The sequence below is a fragment of the Muntiacus reevesi genome, chromosome 6 (genome assembly GCF_963930625.1).
Source record: "Muntiacus reevesi chromosome 6, mMunRee1.1, whole genome shotgun sequence".
Taxonomy (NCBI): domain Eukaryota; kingdom Metazoa; phylum Chordata; class Mammalia; order Artiodactyla; family Cervidae; genus Muntiacus; species Muntiacus reevesi.
In genome coordinates this window covers 81,082,445-81,100,801 of record NC_089254.1, presented here as the reverse complement: position 1 = coordinate 81,100,801, position 18,357 = coordinate 81,082,445, and the positions used below count along the sequence as shown (strand labels likewise).

The 18,357-nt window shown below is 38.3% G+C and overlaps 1 protein-coding gene across 3 annotated transcripts in view; it reads right to left on the bottom strand.

Annotated features, from left to right (window-relative positions):
- Positions 1–18,357, bottom strand: part of CPED1 (cadherin like and PC-esterase domain containing 1) — a 320,654-nt gene that overhangs the window by 179,163 nt on the left and 123,134 nt on the right. The gene's annotated exons all lie outside the window — the stretch shown is intronic.

Here is an 18,357-nt window from a genome sequence, read left to right as displayed (position 1 = left end):
CAGGCTCTGGTTGTTAGGATATAGACATATCCTTTGCATATCACTCGAAAACACCCTGATGCTGGGAAAGATTGAAGGCAGAAGGAGAATAGGGCAACAGCAGATGAGATGCTTGGATGGCATCACTGATTCAATGGACATGAACTCAAAGTCCAGGAGATGGTGAGGGACAAGGAGGCCTGAAGTACTGCAGTCCATGGGGTCACAAAGAGTCAGACACGGCTTGGCGACTGAACAACAACAACAAAAATATCCTTTGGGGTCAACTGTTTAACCCACTACACAAACAAACGCTTGAAAAGAACTTGGCCTTTAGGCCTTGCTATTCTTGGGCACCCAGACAATGCCACCTTGTAAAAGAACACAGAGTCCTTGCTGGATGATGAGAAACATGTGGCCAAGACATGGCCCCAGCTGATATCCAGCCAACAGGCAAGCACGCGAGTGAGGCCAGGCTAGACCATTCGGCCCCACCAGCTGCCTGCAGAGCTCAACAGAGCCTGCCCAGCCAACCCTCAGAGTCATGACAAATAGTAACCATTAGTTGCACAAAGCCACTATGTTTAGGGGTGATTTGTTATGTCAAGAAGCAATTTGCTTTTTTCTGTGTTTAAATTGTCTTGTTTTCTTCTCTTTTTGATAAAAAGAGAAGAAATTTCTCTGCATTTCTTTCGTTCCTTAACTTTCCATGAGAGGGAAAAGGTGATCTAAGAGCTTCATGCTTCTTCATTTTTAGTGCCTAGAATGCTCAAATGCCTGCTGCTTCTGGTTTGGCGTCTTCATTTCAAACACGTTCAGCCTCACTCTGGCTTCCACCCCAAACCCTTTCTACATGCTCAGATTCCTAGGCATCCTCTTCCCACCCTCTTATCAAAATACAATGCACTTCATCTTCTGACTATCCTCCAAGGGAACTGATCTGGGAGTTGAGGTACCATCTTTTAGAAAATAACCTTTGAACCTACTGTGACTGAGGAGCAGGCACTTCTGCCTGGGATGTTTTACAGTTATAGGGACCTGGACACCTGGGACCAGCCTATTAACCCTGGGAAGGATGAGCCACTAGTTACTGAGATATTCATCGCTTTATATCTTAGAAGTGATGGGATACCTCTGTTGGAAATGGCAGGAGGGAGAGAGGGGTGGGGAGGAGAAAGGCAGGAAAGAAAGTGAGCGGGGGAAAAGAAACAGCAAATTCTAAGACGAGAATTTATTCTGTGTGGCACTCTAGGCAGGTTAGGAGCAAAGGAGGCCTACCAACCGGACGATGGGGATGGGTGATCTGCCAGGGGAGCAGGACTTTCTCTTCTGCTTCAACCTCCTCACTTCCCATTTCTCTGTCCACTCCCTTCCACACGCTCTGTCTGGAAAGAGCATCACTATTCATATGATGGTTCCTCTCTGAACCCTCTCTATCTGGCCTCTCCCTCTCATCAGTGACTCTTGTTTCACCCTCCAAAACGGGTCATCAGTTTCTCTCCTCCAGATCACGGCTCACCAACACATCCAAGCCACCACCCTCTTCCCCCAGACGCCTTGTAATTGACGGTTCTGTCTCCACTGACAATCCTCTTCAATCTGTTCTCCACACAGCGGCCGAGCGGGTGTGAAAAGGCAGACCAGGCGATGACGCTGTGATGATGACAGGACTCTTCTACCTCGGGGCGTTGGAACGGGGCCTTCACGGGGGATGTTTGGCCACTAGCTCTTCTAAGGACACTCAGACTTCTCCATGAATTCCAGCTCAAATGTCACCTGGTCCGGGAGATCTTTCTACCTCTCCTAAAGTGGGCAATTCCATCACTTTCTACACATCATCCTTTGTCATTGCATTCTTAGCTACATTAAAAAATCTACATTATGCCAAGTGAAGTAAGTCAGACAGCAATACACGAGCAGGGGAGAGGTAGGTACAAAGTACTGGTATAAGACAGGCTCAAGGATTTATGGTACAACACGGAGGATACAGCCAATGTTTTGTGATAACTGTAAATGCAAATGAGCCTTCTAAATTGTAAAAAAGTTACTATCTGGATTTCTTTGTATATGTATAATTAGTTTTTATCTGTATTTCAACTACCATTCAACAGAAGAATAAACTCCAGGAAAGAAAGGCCTTCGTCTTGTTTGTTAGCTTATCAGCCAAACCTAACACAATGTCTAGCATATAAGAAAGTGAAAATGAAAGCGAAATCGCTCAGTTGTGTCCGACTCTTTGCGACCCCGTGGACTGTAGCCCACCAGGCTCCTCAATCCATGGTATTTTCCAGGCAAGAATATTGGAGTGGGTTGCCATTTCCTTCTCCAGGGGACCTTCCTGACCCAGGGATCAAAGCCAGGTCTCCCGCATTGCGGGCAGACGCTTTACCATCTGAGCCACCAGGGAAGCCCATTTTTAGCATATGAGAGGTGCCCAGTAAAGATCTGCAGAAGGAATCAAAAGACTCATTTAACCCATAGGAAACTAGTCCTATTTTTCAGATAGAAAAAGTAGTTCAGAGAGATCCAAAGACTGGCCTGAGTTCACAGAGTTGGTACAAGGATCTTCTTACTGCACATCCATTCTTAGGCCCCTAGAGGTCATGCTTTGGGGTTTTTCTTTTTAGTTCTGTAGATCCAGCACTATAGACCCACTACTAGGGATTTATTTCTCTCTCCTTTAAAGTAAAAATGCAACTGGATATATGCTTCTCACTCAGCCTGAAAGATGTCATCATGCTCCTATTCATATTTTAAAATCACATTTCTTTTTTTTAACATTAACTCCCAGAAAGCATTAAAATGTAACATATTTCCTCAGCATAATGTTTTTCTTCCGTGACTTCTGAGTTTAGCATGATAATTTCACTCTCTGTTACTTGAGGACATATTCTTTGTGTAGATGATTTGGGTAATCAAGTATGTGGAAAAATCCTCCTGCCTTCCAAATACATCTGGAATCAAATTTCTGGAAGAAATCATTTTGGAACAGTAGTTTTTTTAAACAGGTAGAGGAGACTGTGATGGTTGGAACTATTGGATTCTGGAAGACTACAGACACTAGGTATCAGGAAACTGGTTTAGAGGGGGACACGACCACGTATAGATACATAAGCTACAATACTTTGGCCATCTGATGCAAAGAGCCGACTCACTGGAAAACACCTTGATGCTGGGAAAGACTAAAGGCAAAAGGAGAAGAGGATGAGATGGTCAGGTAGCCTCACAGACTCAATGGACATGACTCTGAGCCAACTCCAGGAGATGGTGAAGGACAGGAAGCCTGGCATCTGCAGTGCGTGGGGCTGCAAAGAGTCGGACACGACTTAATGACTGAAGAACAACAACAAATATGCAGGGTTACATGGAATTCCTCTCTTGTTGGCAGTCCCTTTCTCCAAACGGTAAAACTTGCTTCACAGAGGTTTTACTAACGAGGTGTAAGTACAGAGGTGAGGGAGAGAGGACAAGCTGTTATGAGAGAGAGGACAGAATGAGGGGTGTGGGATGCTCCATGTCAGGAAATGAGAAAGGCAGAGAATGACTCCTTTACTGGAAGATGCTCCAAAGAGAACTTAAAAAAGCAAACAAATAGTTTGTATATTATAGTACGTATAGAATATAGCATGACGCATATGTGTAGAATCCTGAGAAAGAATCCATCTTTGTCTGCCTCAGCAGCATTCAGAGAAATGAAAGATAAACTTTCAGTTCCACCTCACAATACTAGGTCATCTATATAATTCAAAGAAATTCAGGTTAAAAACCAATTTGAGGTTCAGATTGAAATCAAATAGAAGTACGCAAAAAGATACACGGATAAAAATAATGTGCTCTCAAATGCTCAGTTGAAAGTTCTAGTGATAACTTTGCCGTAATTTTTTTTAAATTGTGTATTGCAAAACCGTCTTAAATGGAAAGCAATCCCCTGTGACTTACAAATGTTGATATTCCAAATAATTGTGTGACCTAGGCAATTTAAATTGCACTGATTTACCACCATTCAGAATCTCTACTTAGCAATATATTCTTACTACCACAACATGGATTATCAAATGGTTTTTAAAGAATAAATATGTATAATCCAGCAAAAGAAAATGGTCAAAGATTTGCTATCCAAGTACAGTATTTTTGCTTTCTCTTTTTCCTTCACAGTTGGATAGTGGAGGAAATACCTACAAAGACCACTTGGGGGCAATACAGTATTTTTGTTTTGTCTCATCACATAGCAATGTAGGTTTCGGAGAAGACTGCGGTTTCTTTCAAATTTGAAGCCACATTTTAATACATGGGAGGGAAAAGGCTGTATTTCATCTTAAACTTACAATGCATAAATCACATAAGACAAATGCAAGTCAGATTTTCTCCTGAAGGGAGCAAAAGTCTGGCTTCCTTTAGCAGACAAATCAGTCTTACCTAGTTGGCACATCTGGGAATATTTTGTATCTAGAGTTTGTCACAGCCTTAGAGATACATCTCAACGAATAAAAGAGATTGTTAATAGAAATGTTTAAAATGACAAACATGCAATAATCTTCAGAACATACTGGTACAAAGTTATTTTGTTTCTCTACCTAATGTGAAAATGTAAATATCACCTGTCTTCTCCACTGGGTATATATTTTAGAATAAATTTAGGAATTAAAGTAATTAAATTTCAGTGATATTTACTATCATTGTCTTCACTATTATTAGTTTGCATTCACATCACATTTTGTAAAAGGGTTATTACTGATTATTCTTTTCAGCAATTTGATGAGTGGAGTCTCTATTCCAAGCTGTTTCTCTCCCTTCTGCCTGAGTATTAAGTAGTGGTCAAGTACTGAAGGTTTGTTTTTTAATAAAAAATAAACAGAATCTCTTCTTTCAAGAATTTTACATGTATTTAGGCAAGTAAATTTTACTGCTTAGTTTTTGTTCTCTCGATTCTTTTCTTTACTTTATCCGATTTTTTTTCCTTCCAATATATTTTCCTGTCCTCAGAAGATCCTGATCATTACCCCAGGGATGCAAAACTCAGGTGAGCCTTGTTGTCAAAGTCCAGGGATCAAGGTTACGAAATTAAACTTAGCAACTCCCTTGGTGCCTTCTCAGAAAGGGAAACAATCAGGAAGATGGCAGAGTTTTGCCTTGATTTGTGGGTCCACTACCCAAAGATTCATCTTGACAAATCTTTATCATTTGGAGGTTAGTGAAGGAAGAGACTGGGCTTCCCAGGGGGCACTAGTGGTGAAGAACCTGCTTTCCAGTGCAGGAGACTTAAGACACGTGAGTTCGATCCCTGGGTCGGAAAGATCCCCTGGAGGAGATCCACATGACAACCCACTCCAGTCTTCTGGCCTGGAGAATCTCATGGACAGGAAGCCTGGAGGACTACAGTCCACAGGGTCGCAAAGTCGGGCACGGTTAGTGACTGAGCATGCACACACGCACGATGGAAGAGATTATAGTGCCTCTGTCTTTGAATATCTTCCTGGCTTAGCTAGCTCACCTATTGAAGAAATAATGAGAAGCTGAAAAATCAAGACGGTGTTCTCTGTGGATGCTTAAACTGCTTTAGAACATTACTTACAAGAGACCTCATTTTTCAAGCTCATTTTTTATTCTAAACATTTTTAAGTCTTGTGATCAGCGAAGTGTAACAGAAATCAAGGCAATACATCTGTATGGGATAATGACAGAAAGAAGAAGAGCCTTCATAGACTAATTTATAAGAGTTACTATGATGTCCACAGGCCATGGACTTCTAGACTCCAGTTTGGAGAAATGACACGTGGTCTTTGCAAATCCTGGACGTCTTCCTCATTCCCACCCAGATGTCCACTAGGTGGCGCCAGGGAGAAGTGGTTTTGACTGTAATAAGGGCTGTGAGGTGGAAAGTGAAGAGAAGTGAAGTGAAAGTCGCTCAGTCCAGTCCAACTCTTTGCGACCCCACGGACTATACAGTCCATGGAGTTCTCCAGGCTAGAATACTGGAGTAGATAGCCTTTCCCTTCTCCAGGGGATCTTCCAACCCAGGGATCCAGCACAGGTCTCCCGCATTGCAGGCGGACTCTACTAGCTGAGCCACAAGAAGCAGGCAAAAAGCCTTAAAACCCCAAATACCACCGAGGTCTTCCATCTCTAAAGCTTCCTGAATGCATTCACTTACCTCACCTGATCTCACACCGAAGTCCCTGAATATCAGTTAACCTCCATTTTTCTGGATAGATAATTGACACTTGTCCTTTGGGTTTTTTTGGGTTTTTTTTTTTTTTTTTTTTTTTTTTGCATTAAAGGAAATAATAATTAACAAAGTATTAATTAGAATTAGGTTTCACCTTTATGTTGTCACTACAATGCATATATATAACGTGCCCATATCAGATAATTATATCAGTTCACTACATTAGTTCAGAAGAGATAACAATTAATAAAGATGGTTTATATAAATTGATTGTATTATTCTGTTGTAGAATTTACTCTTAAATATTTCTTCAAATTTCAGTTTTTAGCAAGTTACAATTAATAAGATACCTTTAGTAAAAATGGTAATGATAGACAGTCATTCATTGACTAGTATTTTTTGTGCACCTGGCACTCTCCAGAATTTGCTTACAGTTCTGAAAGCTTAGGGTCATATGTTTAAATGGTCATTTTGGATCAAGTAAATGTGACCATAATTAATAAATACTTTTCTTCCTATTTAGGCTAATAATCCAGATTCCATATAAGGATAAGTGAATGAATGTACAGAATTACTTGAAAGCTTTTATGGAACAAGGTGGAAATGAATGAGTGAATGAAAGAAATGAAGTGCAAGTTTTCAGCACAAGAGATAAAGCTGCTTTCAATACACCAATGTCATTAACAGCATAACATTGTTTTGCATTTATGCACTTTAAAATCCTGTGCAGTTGCAAAATAATCATTCTTTTTCTAGAACAAACAGATCTGAAGTAGTATTTAACATCAGTGTGAATTGATTAGATAAGTGTTAATTTTGCAATTATTATTTGGGTTTTTATTGTAATTCAGCTCTAGTCACATGTTTCTTTAATTTTATGCTGGTTATCTATAATTCCTATTTATATAAAATCATACTTAAAAATGAACACCCTGATACAATTTAAAAATTTAATCCAAGCAAGAGTAGACTAAGTAATACATCAACTCATTTTACAAACTCCCAGAAGCAGGCTTTTATTCACATTCTTCCTACAACTGACACAAATCTCCCAGGCCTACAGAAGAGCCAGATGCTCAGAGAAAAAGTCTTTTACAAGGTCTGTTCCATAGTCTGCCATTTTAGACGTAAAATGAAAATCAGGGGAAGAACACTTCCTCAAGTTGAAAAACTGTATTGTAACTTTATACCTGCTTCCAAAGATATTACTCATTTTTACCTTGGGAATATATGAGCTATCTCACCTGACATTATGAAAGGCACAGCATAAATATCGATGACAAATGAGGCTAACTTCATCCCTGCAACTGTGTCATGTTCCCGAAACTGAATAAGAGATATATGCATCCATTAAAAGGGGTCCTTGTAAATAACAACGGGCCCCTCGTTGCCAAGGTTCAGTCCTCTGTGCACGTCTGCGGATTCCATCGATGTGAGGGAGCTTCGGGCACCGGAAATGGAAGAATGGTCCCCCGAAGGCCAGTGCAGTGGGGGTAGACGGCTGGTGATCTAGAGACTGGGCACGAGCTTGCTTTAGCTCTGGTTTACACTGGAGATGATTCTCATAGATACTGACTTGAGCAAAGCCAGCAATGTCCTGTGTTTTCCCATTTTTATCAAAGTGGCCTTGCCTAGAAATTCAGATGATGACATCTGTCTATTACATTTACTGGAAGGCCACTAGAAGATGCTTGCAAAACACAGGGGCTGAATTCAAACAGTTAGGGTGTAAATAGCCTTGGGCAATTTCTTCATGTGGTTAAACATTTTTAAATGATCGCTGATGGAATTCATCCCAAGTATTTATCAAGAGCTGATTACATTCAAGGAATTATCCTCCTGTAACTTTTGAATACCAAATATCAACAAAAGAACATCTTTGCATATAGAATTGTGGATCAAAATGAGAATTCACTTAAGTCATTTATGTCTCAGCTAGACAAAAGAAGGCTTTGGCTAGGTCTTCTTGCCAGGAATCATAAGTCACTCCAGCAATACATTTTCATCAAAGCAGTCAGCTATGATCACAGGTATAAAGAATCTCCAGACATCATAAAGAAGCTACAGATAAGAGTTTCCTCTCTGTTGGATAACTTTATAGTAGATGAAGGGATAATTGTGGCTTTTCACTCTAAGAACCAAATTTAAATTTCTTGCAGTTAATCTATATGACCTGTGTTTAAAGACAGCCATGGACGTATTTGACTGAAAGTTATAGTTAGAATGGCTGTGGCAGAGTTTGACTGGTCAATTCATAGGTATAACTGGAATGTTTTATAATTGAATTGAGAGTTATTTTTTCAGGGAAGAAATTTCTGAATAAAATATAGCTTGAAGTTGGATTTATTCACCAGGAAAATGGCATTACCTTAACAGCAGCAAAAATGGTTGTTTTAAATCTGGACTAGGATAGAGTAATCAAATGTTGCATTTGCCATTAATTTTCTTACCCTTTTTCCATCCTGCCCTGGTACATTTGAACATTCTTTGGAAATCTCAAACACTTACATTTTAAATTATTCTTTTTGTACAGAAGAGGATTTTAGAAAAATTTAGTTTATAAAGCTTCTACCTCCATTATTTCTCAAATTTGCATTGATGATATTTTTCAACTCTCTCTAAAGCTTTACCACATATAGTATCTCAGCAGCAGACCTAATTGGAAATAAATGAGCTCACAGTTAAATCTGTTACTACTTTCATACTCCTTTAGCTGCCAAAATGTTCTATAAATGGCCACTGATAACCAGTTTAGTGGGCTTGCCTCACTGCCCAGCGCGTAAATCACTAATGATTCAGCCCTAGGATTCAGGACTCAGTACACAAACACACAAATTATGTCTTGTGGAATTTATTTAATAAAACATTGGTATCCCCTGGTTGGGCTTCCCTAGTAGCTCAATGGGTAAAGAATCTGCCTACAATGCAGGAGACCTGGGTTCAATCCTTGGGTCCAAAAGATCCCCTGGAGAAGGGAATGGAGACCCACTCCAGTATCCCTGCCTGGAGAACTCCATGGACAGAGAAGCCTGGCAGGCTACAGTTCACGGGGTCGCAAAAAGTCAGACACGGCTGAGCCACTAACACACACACATATCACATGGTCAGTCTTTAAAGTAGGTTTGGTCCTATCTGTCACATTAGCATTGAAAACATTTCCATGTATTTTTTCACATCGAAAAATATCACATAGAAGCTGTATTTTGGAGGAGGGGTGAGTGATTGAACAGATAAGTATAATCTATGTGTTTTAACGGAAGCGATAAGTACTTCAGTTGAAGGGTAAAAAAATAGACCCTGGCTTTCTGAACCTATCTGCGGCATGAAGTGTAACTCTGGCCTCTAGAAGGAAATCACTGCTCGCTGGCACATTAACCCAGGAAGTGCACTACCTCCCCTTCGAGAGCAGATAACAGTATTGTCTAGAAGAGTCAGGCAAGATCTTGGAAAGACAAATCTCAAGGACAGGATGAAACTGACAAGAGCTGCGTGCTTTCCTGGGCTAGGACGGCAGCTCGCGTCTGTCCTGCAGACATGACAAAGAAATGAATAAAAGAAACAACGTAGTGAATAAAGTGTGAAAACCTAAAGAAAATCAAATCACAAAGAGCTTTCCTTTCATACAATTTTCCTTCAGGAAATACTTTCATCAAAAAAAAAGGTTATCGTAAAATACCAGGGTTGGGGGAATGTGGTGCTTAAATAAAGGTAAAAGAAAAAATAAAAAAACCTTAAAAACAATTACCTGGAATATCTAGGAGCTTCAGTTTCCCAGCAAGATGGTGAACTATTATAGGTTAAGTGAGACTGAAGTATGAATTTAACTAAAGAACAGATCAAAACTTGCATGCCGGTGATTCTGAAAGATATTTTGAACCAGCTGGGACAGTGGTGGCTGTGGGCGGTGTTAGTTGCTCAGTCGTGTCCAACTCTTTGCAACCCCATGGACTGTAGCCCACCAGGCTCCTCCGTCCATGGAATTCTCCAGGCAAGAAAACTGGAGTGGGCTGCCATTTCCTACTTGAGGGGATCTTCCCAACCTAGGGATTGCATTGCAGGCAGATTCTTTACCGTCTGAGCTACCGTGGGCAGGGATGATTGCAATTAGAGGAGAGTGTTGCCAGAGATTTCTTTGAGAGGACAGGTTGCAGTAAAGCATTTTTGCTTCCCTCCGGCCTCATCTGGGTGGTCCCCGAGAACAATCACTGACTGCTCCTTCTCTGTTAGGGATGTGAAGTCTACAGGATTCAGGTTGCTGAATGTCTCCCTCAGGTGAGGAGCTGACGAGATGTGTGGGATTACGTCACATCTGGCATTCATTCCTCCAGCTCCTTCTCTCCCGGACCCCAAGGTTGATGAATTATAACGAAGGGAACTGTCTCCTCCCAAGATTCTTCTACTTAAGGGATTAGGGAGTGAGATTCTGAACACAGAAGTCATCTGATGCCATGGTGGCACAGAGAGATGATGAAAAGTTATTTTACAATGCCTGGAACTCACCTTCAGCCCTCTTTTGTCACTGTTGTGGGTTTTTTAAAACATTCATTTATTTGGCTGCATCGGGTCTTAGTTGCAGCAGGTGGGACCTTTCATTGCAGCGCTCAGACCCTCTAGCTGTGATGCACAGGCTCAGTAGTTTTCACGTGCGGGCTTAGCTGCTCCACAGCACCCGAGATCTTAGTTCCTCAGCAGGGATTGACCCTGCATCCCCTGAATGGCAAGGTGGAATCTTAACCACTGAACCATCAGGGAAGTCTTCCATCCCTTTCGGATTTACCTGGCCTTCCCCTGATATGGTAACTACTAGAATAAATAGTATCTGAAGGATAACTTCAGCTCAAAGAACAAAAGAGCGCACACGTGAAAAGCACAACCACCTCGAAAGGAAAGTAATAAACTAAATGCCATATATCATGCTTCTAAAACCAGTGCTTCTAAAGCCACAGGGGCTCTGTGGCAATGGATAGCACCCTGGACTTCTAAAATTAATGAGCTAAGCATTTGCAGCCACATGGATGGACCCAGAGATTGTCATAATGAGTGAAGCAACTCAGACAGAGAAAAGAAATATGATATTGCTTATATGAAGACTCTAAAAAGAAATGATACAAATGAACTTATTTACAAAACAGAAACAGACTCACAGACTTAAAGAATGAACTTATGGTTACCAGTGGGGAAGACTGGGTGGAAGGGAATATTTAGGGAGTTTGGGATTGGTATGTCCCCACTGCTATATTTAAAATCAATAACCAACAAGGACCTACTGCATAGTTCAGGGAACTCTGATCAATATCATGTAACAACCTAAATGTCAAAAGAATTTGAAAAAGAATAGAAACATGTATATGTGTGACGGAATCACTTTGCTGTACGCCTGAAACTAACATAACATTGTTAATCAACTATGTTCCAATATAAAATACGAAGTTAAAAAAAGTATAAAAGAACAAAATTAATGGGTTAGGAATTTAAAATAAGCATGATTAATATCTTCATATTAGAAATAATGGTAGATGGTAGGAAAATGAAATATAGAAAAGGATCGTTAAAAAGAATCGAGAGGAAAAACAGTAAGAAATCAATGCTGCTGCTGCTAAGCCGCTTCAATCGTGTCCAACTCTGTGTGACCCCATAGACGGCAGCCCACCAGTCTCCGCCGTCCCTGGGATTCTCCAGGCAAGAACACTGGAGTGGGTTGCCATTTCCTTCTTCAATGCATGAAAGTGAAAGTGAAGTCACTCAGTCGTGTCTGACTCTTAGCGATCCTGTGGACTGCAGCCTACCAGGCTCCTCCGTCCACGGGAGTTTCCAGGCAAGACTACTGGAGTGGGGTGCCATTGCCTTCTCCGAAGAAATCAATAGCTGTAAGTAAAAATGTACATAGTTCTCAAGTTGAGAAAGAAATGTCTCCCCACTCCAGTACTCTTGCCTGGAAAATCCAATGGACGGAGGAGCCTGGTAGGCTACAGTCTATGGGGCTGCAAAGAGTCAGACATGACTGAGCCACTTCACTTTCTCAAGCTAAGGGGAACTAGCCCACGAAATGAAGGGGTCGAAATTTGAACAACAGAGGAAAAAACTGTGGCAAAAATATTACAAGAAATAATGGAAACAAATTTCCCAGAATTAAAGAGTAAAGACTTCAGGCTCAAACTGAAAACACAGATAAGAAAAGAAGCAAATCTAGGAGGATACTGTGAGTAATAACCCTGGGTCCGGAAGATCTCTTGGAGAAGGAAATGGCAACCCACTCCAGTATTCTTTCCTCTAAAATCCCATGGACAGAGGAACCTGGTAGGCTACAGTCCATGGGGTCGCAAAGAGTCGGACACAACTGAGCGACTTCCCTGACCTGACTGTGAATAATCAGGGGATGTAAAGGTGACAAATTCCTTGATAAAGTTTGATTATGGCTTTGTTTTTTAAGAAAATAACCCCACCCAAATGATTATTTCAATCAGAATTTTTAAATGTACACTGTGATGATGGAATATGGAAAAGTGGTATAGACAGCAAATGACATTAGTCATGAGGGGGCAGAGTGGAAGATACTAAAATGTAATAACTTAATTGGAGAAAATAAGCATGAGTGTATGTCTCAAATGAAGGACATTCACAGTATGTTACATTAAGAATATATAACTTTTAAGCTAACAGAAGAAAATTTCATCTCTACAGTGAAAAACAGGAAAAGATATTTTAAATGAAACAAATCAATGCACTGAAAATTTAAAAAAATAAGATAGTAGGAATAAGTCCTAAATAATCTATGCAAGTTAATTAAAAATCATAAATTAAAAAATGAAGATTCTCAGCTTGGGTGACAACAATAAATTTCAAAACTCTACTGATTATTAAAAAAAATACATTTACTACAAAGACATATCAAGAGGGAAAAATTAAAAAAAAATATGCGAAAACAAGAATATGAACCAAAAGAAAATTCACAAAAATCTTAACATAGACTAAAATAGAATTTAAGCAGTTGTATCCTAAGACAAATATAAATATATATATACATATATATATATATATAAAGATAAAGATAAATATACTGGCTAAAGGAACTATGGGCTTCCCAGGTGGCAAAACGGTAAAGAAACTGCCTGCCAATGCAGAAGACTCAAAAGACATGGATTTGATCCTTGGGTCGGGAAGACTCCTAGAGTAGTAAATGGCAACCCTCTCCAGTATTCTTGCTTGAAAAATTCATGGACAGACGAGCCTGGCAGGCTGCAGTCCACGGGGTGGCAAAGAGCTGGACACGACTGAGCAGGTGAGCACACGTGCCCAAAGAGGAACTGTGGAAAAAGAAGCTGTCGCCATCATAAACTGTAACAAACAACACGATTTCAAAACATTCAGCTAGCAGAAAGACAGGGAGAAACAGACCAACAACTTTAGTCAGAGATCTTAACACATTCCACTTAGCAACTATTAGATCAAACAGGAAGAAATCAAGTATCTGCAAAATATGATTAATAAGTGAGCCTTTAAATACACATAGAATTCTAGTTGGCGCCATAGCTCAGGGGTTAGAGCACTGGTCTTGTTAATATATATAGAATTCTATACCCATGTAGAGTTTTTGTTTCCAAGCACTCATGGAAGATTTTTTTTTTTAATATAAAGATTATTAGTCAATAAAAGAAAGCCTGGATAAATTCCAAGATATCAGTAGCATACAGGATTTGTCCTCTGATAACAATGCAATAAATCAGGAATTCATCACAAAAGGATAGCTGAAAAAGAATCCTTTGTTTATAAACTGAATATGTTATCAAATACCTTGAGCTAAACAAGGTAATCATAAAGAATATTAAAAAGTATTTAGAGTTAGATAATTCGAAATTTATGAGACATGACTAAAGCAGGACATAAAAGGAATGCATGGCTTTAGCCATTTTTGCTGGGAAACAAAAATGTTAAGCATAAAGGAGGCAAACATTCAAATGAGGAACTAAAAAGCAACAATAGAGCAAACAATACTAGCAGCCAAGAAATGATGCAAATAACAGCATAAATCTGTGAAACTGGGGACAACAACATCAGAATGATTTAAAAAATTAACAAAGTAAAAAACTAGTTTCTTTAAAAAGATTTAACCAACCAGCAGAAAAACTTCTGGCAATTTTAATAGGAAAATAAGAAGAAAATGCATAATGCTTATCTACAAAGGATGAACTGAAAAAGATGAAATAGCTGTAAACACAACAAATATAAAAATAAAAACATTATAATCTACTATATACTAAAGAATTTAAAAATTTGATGAAATTGGTAACCCCTCCCCAAAACTACCAAACTGTACATGAAGAAATTGAGAACTTAAAAGCAACCAAAATGTTTTCAATAAATTGAAATGTCAATGCTGTTTTTAAAAAACCCTTCAAATCTAATTTTTTTCAAGAGACTTGTACCAAATTCTTGAGGGCAATCTAATTCCTCTCTTATATAAGCTGATCCAAAAAACTGAAAAAGAGTGAATGTTATCCAACTTAATTTTATGAAGCTAGAAATAATGTAAATTATAAAAACCATATGAGAAACATAAGAAAATATAAGTCCACATCATTTATGAACATAGGTATAAAAACTGCAAATAAATCCAACAGAATATTGAAAACAGTCCAGAATAATCAAGTAGGTTTTCTCTCATTTATGCAGGGAAGTTTTATCAAAAGAAAATCTAGCAACAAAATACAACCAGATAAACATGAGGATAACCATAATTAACTGAAATGTAATGATAGACCCACTGCAGTTAACTGTACTATTCTCCTTGCTTTGGCAGAGATTGTAAAGCTTAAACACCAAAAACCTACTGTAAGCATTTTACTTAACAGACAAACCTGAGATGTGTTCATCTTAAAAGATACTCAACTCAAGAACACTATCAATTCTACTTTTAAAGATAGTGTTGGCTATCCTGGACAACATTAGTCAAGAAAAAGAAAAAAAAAAGGAAGAAGAAAAGATAGCTAAGAAATAAAAGGAAAAGAGATTAACATGGCCTTATTCGCAGATAAAACACCTAGTAAAACCAATGATATCGATAGTGAACTTACTGAAACAAGTTTATCAAACAGAAGTTCTACTCTAAAAACTTCTATTAGGATAGGATTTCTCTGTCCTAGTAATGGGCTTCCCTTGTGGTTCAGATGGGAAAGAATTCGCCCACAATATCCTAATAACGGGCTTCCCAGGTGGGACAATAGGTAAACAACCCACTTGCCAGTGCTGGAGACAAAAGAGGCGTGGGTGTGATCCCTGGGTCAGGAAGACCCCCTAGGAGAAGGAAATGCAAGCCCACTCTAGTGTTCTTGCCTGGAGAATCCCGTGGACAGAGGAGCCTGGCAGGCTTCAGACGGTAAGGGTTGCAAAGAGTCAATCACAATGCTAAGCAACTGAGCATGTACACACTATCCTAATAATAACCAACTGGAAAATATAATTTAAAAACCAATATAAAAAAATACTTTAGGGAATCTTGAAGTAAACTTACACAAGACTATATATGATCTCTGTGGAGCAAAAAATAATAAACTCTAACAAAGGACAAATAAAATGACCTGAATAACAGAGAGACTTAATATTATGAAAATCAATTCTTCAAAAATTAAACTATAAATTCAATGTTATGATATATTGAAATTTCAGTAGGATTTAAAAAGTTATACTTGATATTCTAAAATGTTTATAAGGAAATAAATGTCTACCGTATAGTTAACCTAATCTTGAAAAGAAAAAGCAAAAAAGATGAACCTCCCCTGTCAGGCATGAATAAATATTTATATTGCCAAAATAATAAAAACAAGTGGGCCAACTGGAACAGAACAGAAATCCCAGAGGCATCCCCGTATACACGTGGAATCTTATACAATACAAGTGATGTCGGATTCATAGGGAATGATAAGTTTTTAGCTCATGAGAACCAATTACATAGAGGAAAAAACTGCATTAGAGGTAGAACTCTAACTGAATTAAATATTTATATGTCCAGAAAAAATTATAAAGGTAATGGGAAAAAATGGAGAAGCACATTTTTGTGACTTAAGAGATAAGAAATGATTTCTGAGACCAAATTTCTGAAGAAGAACCATAAGAAAAAAATTAATTTGATTAATCAGCTGAAGATTTCTAGTCAAAACAGAACACTGTAATAAAGTTAATAGATGACAAATTGAGCTATTCGCAAGAATGAGTTCCCACTTTTCACTTGACACAGCTGGAAAAGGTCAAATATTGGCCTAATTGTTGGGGCATGGAAATGGATATATGCATTCTGAAGGGAAAACTGGCATCATTTAATTCTATCAAATGAACCCCTATTTTACAACCCAGCAACTCCAGCTCTGGGTATGTATTCTTCGGAAAATGATATGCAGGTTCATAAAGAGTCAAACAGAAGGGTTTGTACATTTGAAGTATTGTTTGCTTCAGTCAAGAGTTGAAGCATGAGCTGTGGATAGGTAAAATACAATGGAATACACGTTAGCAATACCATAAATCAGTGAAAAGTAACACAGAAGATGTATACACAGCAGTTTCTTCCTAAAAGTATGCAGTGCTGCATTTAAAAAAAAAAAAAAAGGTTAGAAAAAAATTATCTAATATTCTTTGCTAAAGAATTCCACAGACAGAGGATCTGGGTGGGCTACAGTCCATGGGGTCACAAAGAGTCGGTCACAACTGAGTAACTCACCCTTGAGGGGAAGGAGAATTAAGTGGGAGCTGGGAATCAAATGTAATAAATAGTACAGATAAAACAAGAGAGGAGGACTGCATGCACAGATGTTTCAAGTTCTACAAGGACAGGGGTTCTGGTCTCTGCTCAACAAATATTTGCCAAATACATGAATGTGACATGAATTGAGGAAGATGATTCTTGTATCTTTCTATATCCAAGTTCCAATTACTTGGTTGAATCATAGGAAATTGTAATTTTTTGTAGCTCACAATTGTCAGCAATTTCATACAATTCAATTTAACAGAAAAGGGCAACTGGAGAATAATTAAAGGTTCTTAGGGAATATAAATAGCCACTGTGAAGACTTGTAGGAGATAACACAAAAGACAAACCAAATTAGATTCCAGTTTTTCATGATTAATTAAAAATCATATATACTGATATAATATACTGATTATTGTCCTTAAATGTAACTACTCTTAAGACCTAAGTCATCAACACCATTTCCTTACAATAACAGTTATCTATTTTATTAAGCAATGTAACCCTTGCATCTTTTATCAAGCTTATCTGTTTTTTCAGTGACAATATTTAAACATGCCTTTTAAAAATCTTTCACTGTTGGAAGATTTTCCAGAACTTAAAGTGTAGTTTATGTAAGATAACTTCTGAAAAGTATCAATTACAGCCACTTTTAAATCTCTTGAAATTATAAGAGGCACTTGTGCCTTCTCTTTTTATTAAACCATTTTATTCTGATTAGAATACAAAAATATGTACAAATTTAATGTATATAAGATGATGAGTTTAGAGATACGTATACACCCATGAACCCATCACCGCAATCAAGTTATAAACATATCTATCCCTTCCAAAAGTTTTCCTTCATCCTACCTATTTATTTGTTTGGTGATAAGAACACTTAAAATCTATCCTCTTAGCAAATCTCAGTATTATTAACTATAGGCACTATACTGTAAGTATATAGATCTCTAGGACTCATTTAGCATAACTGAAATTTTATATCCTTAGACTAACACCTCTCCAGCCCCTGGTAACCACCATTCTATTCTTTGCTCCTGTGAGTTTGACTAGTTTAGATTCCTTCTGTAAGTGGGATTGTGTGGTATTTGTTCTTTGAAGGCGTTGGATTTGATTTTATAGAAGTAATTGTTCAGAAAACAGATAAGAGGAAGTGGGAGGAAACTGAAAGAAAGCATTATGCATTTCCTCTTACCTGAGATCTGAACAATTATTTCTGTAAAATCAGAAACTCCTTAAAATTTATCAAATATACACTTACTAGACTAAGCTAAGCTGAATTACCTCTTATAACTAAATTTTTTGGAGGTTATTATTAAGTTCTTCCCTGAAAACTTTCTCATCATGCTTTATATCAGGGCTCTCTATGTCAGGCATCCTTGAGAGAGTTGTTTTTTACTCAACAAATATTCCATATTGAATGCCAAAATGAAATAGGCACTATGCTTCCTAAAAATAAAGCAAAAAGCATAAGGGC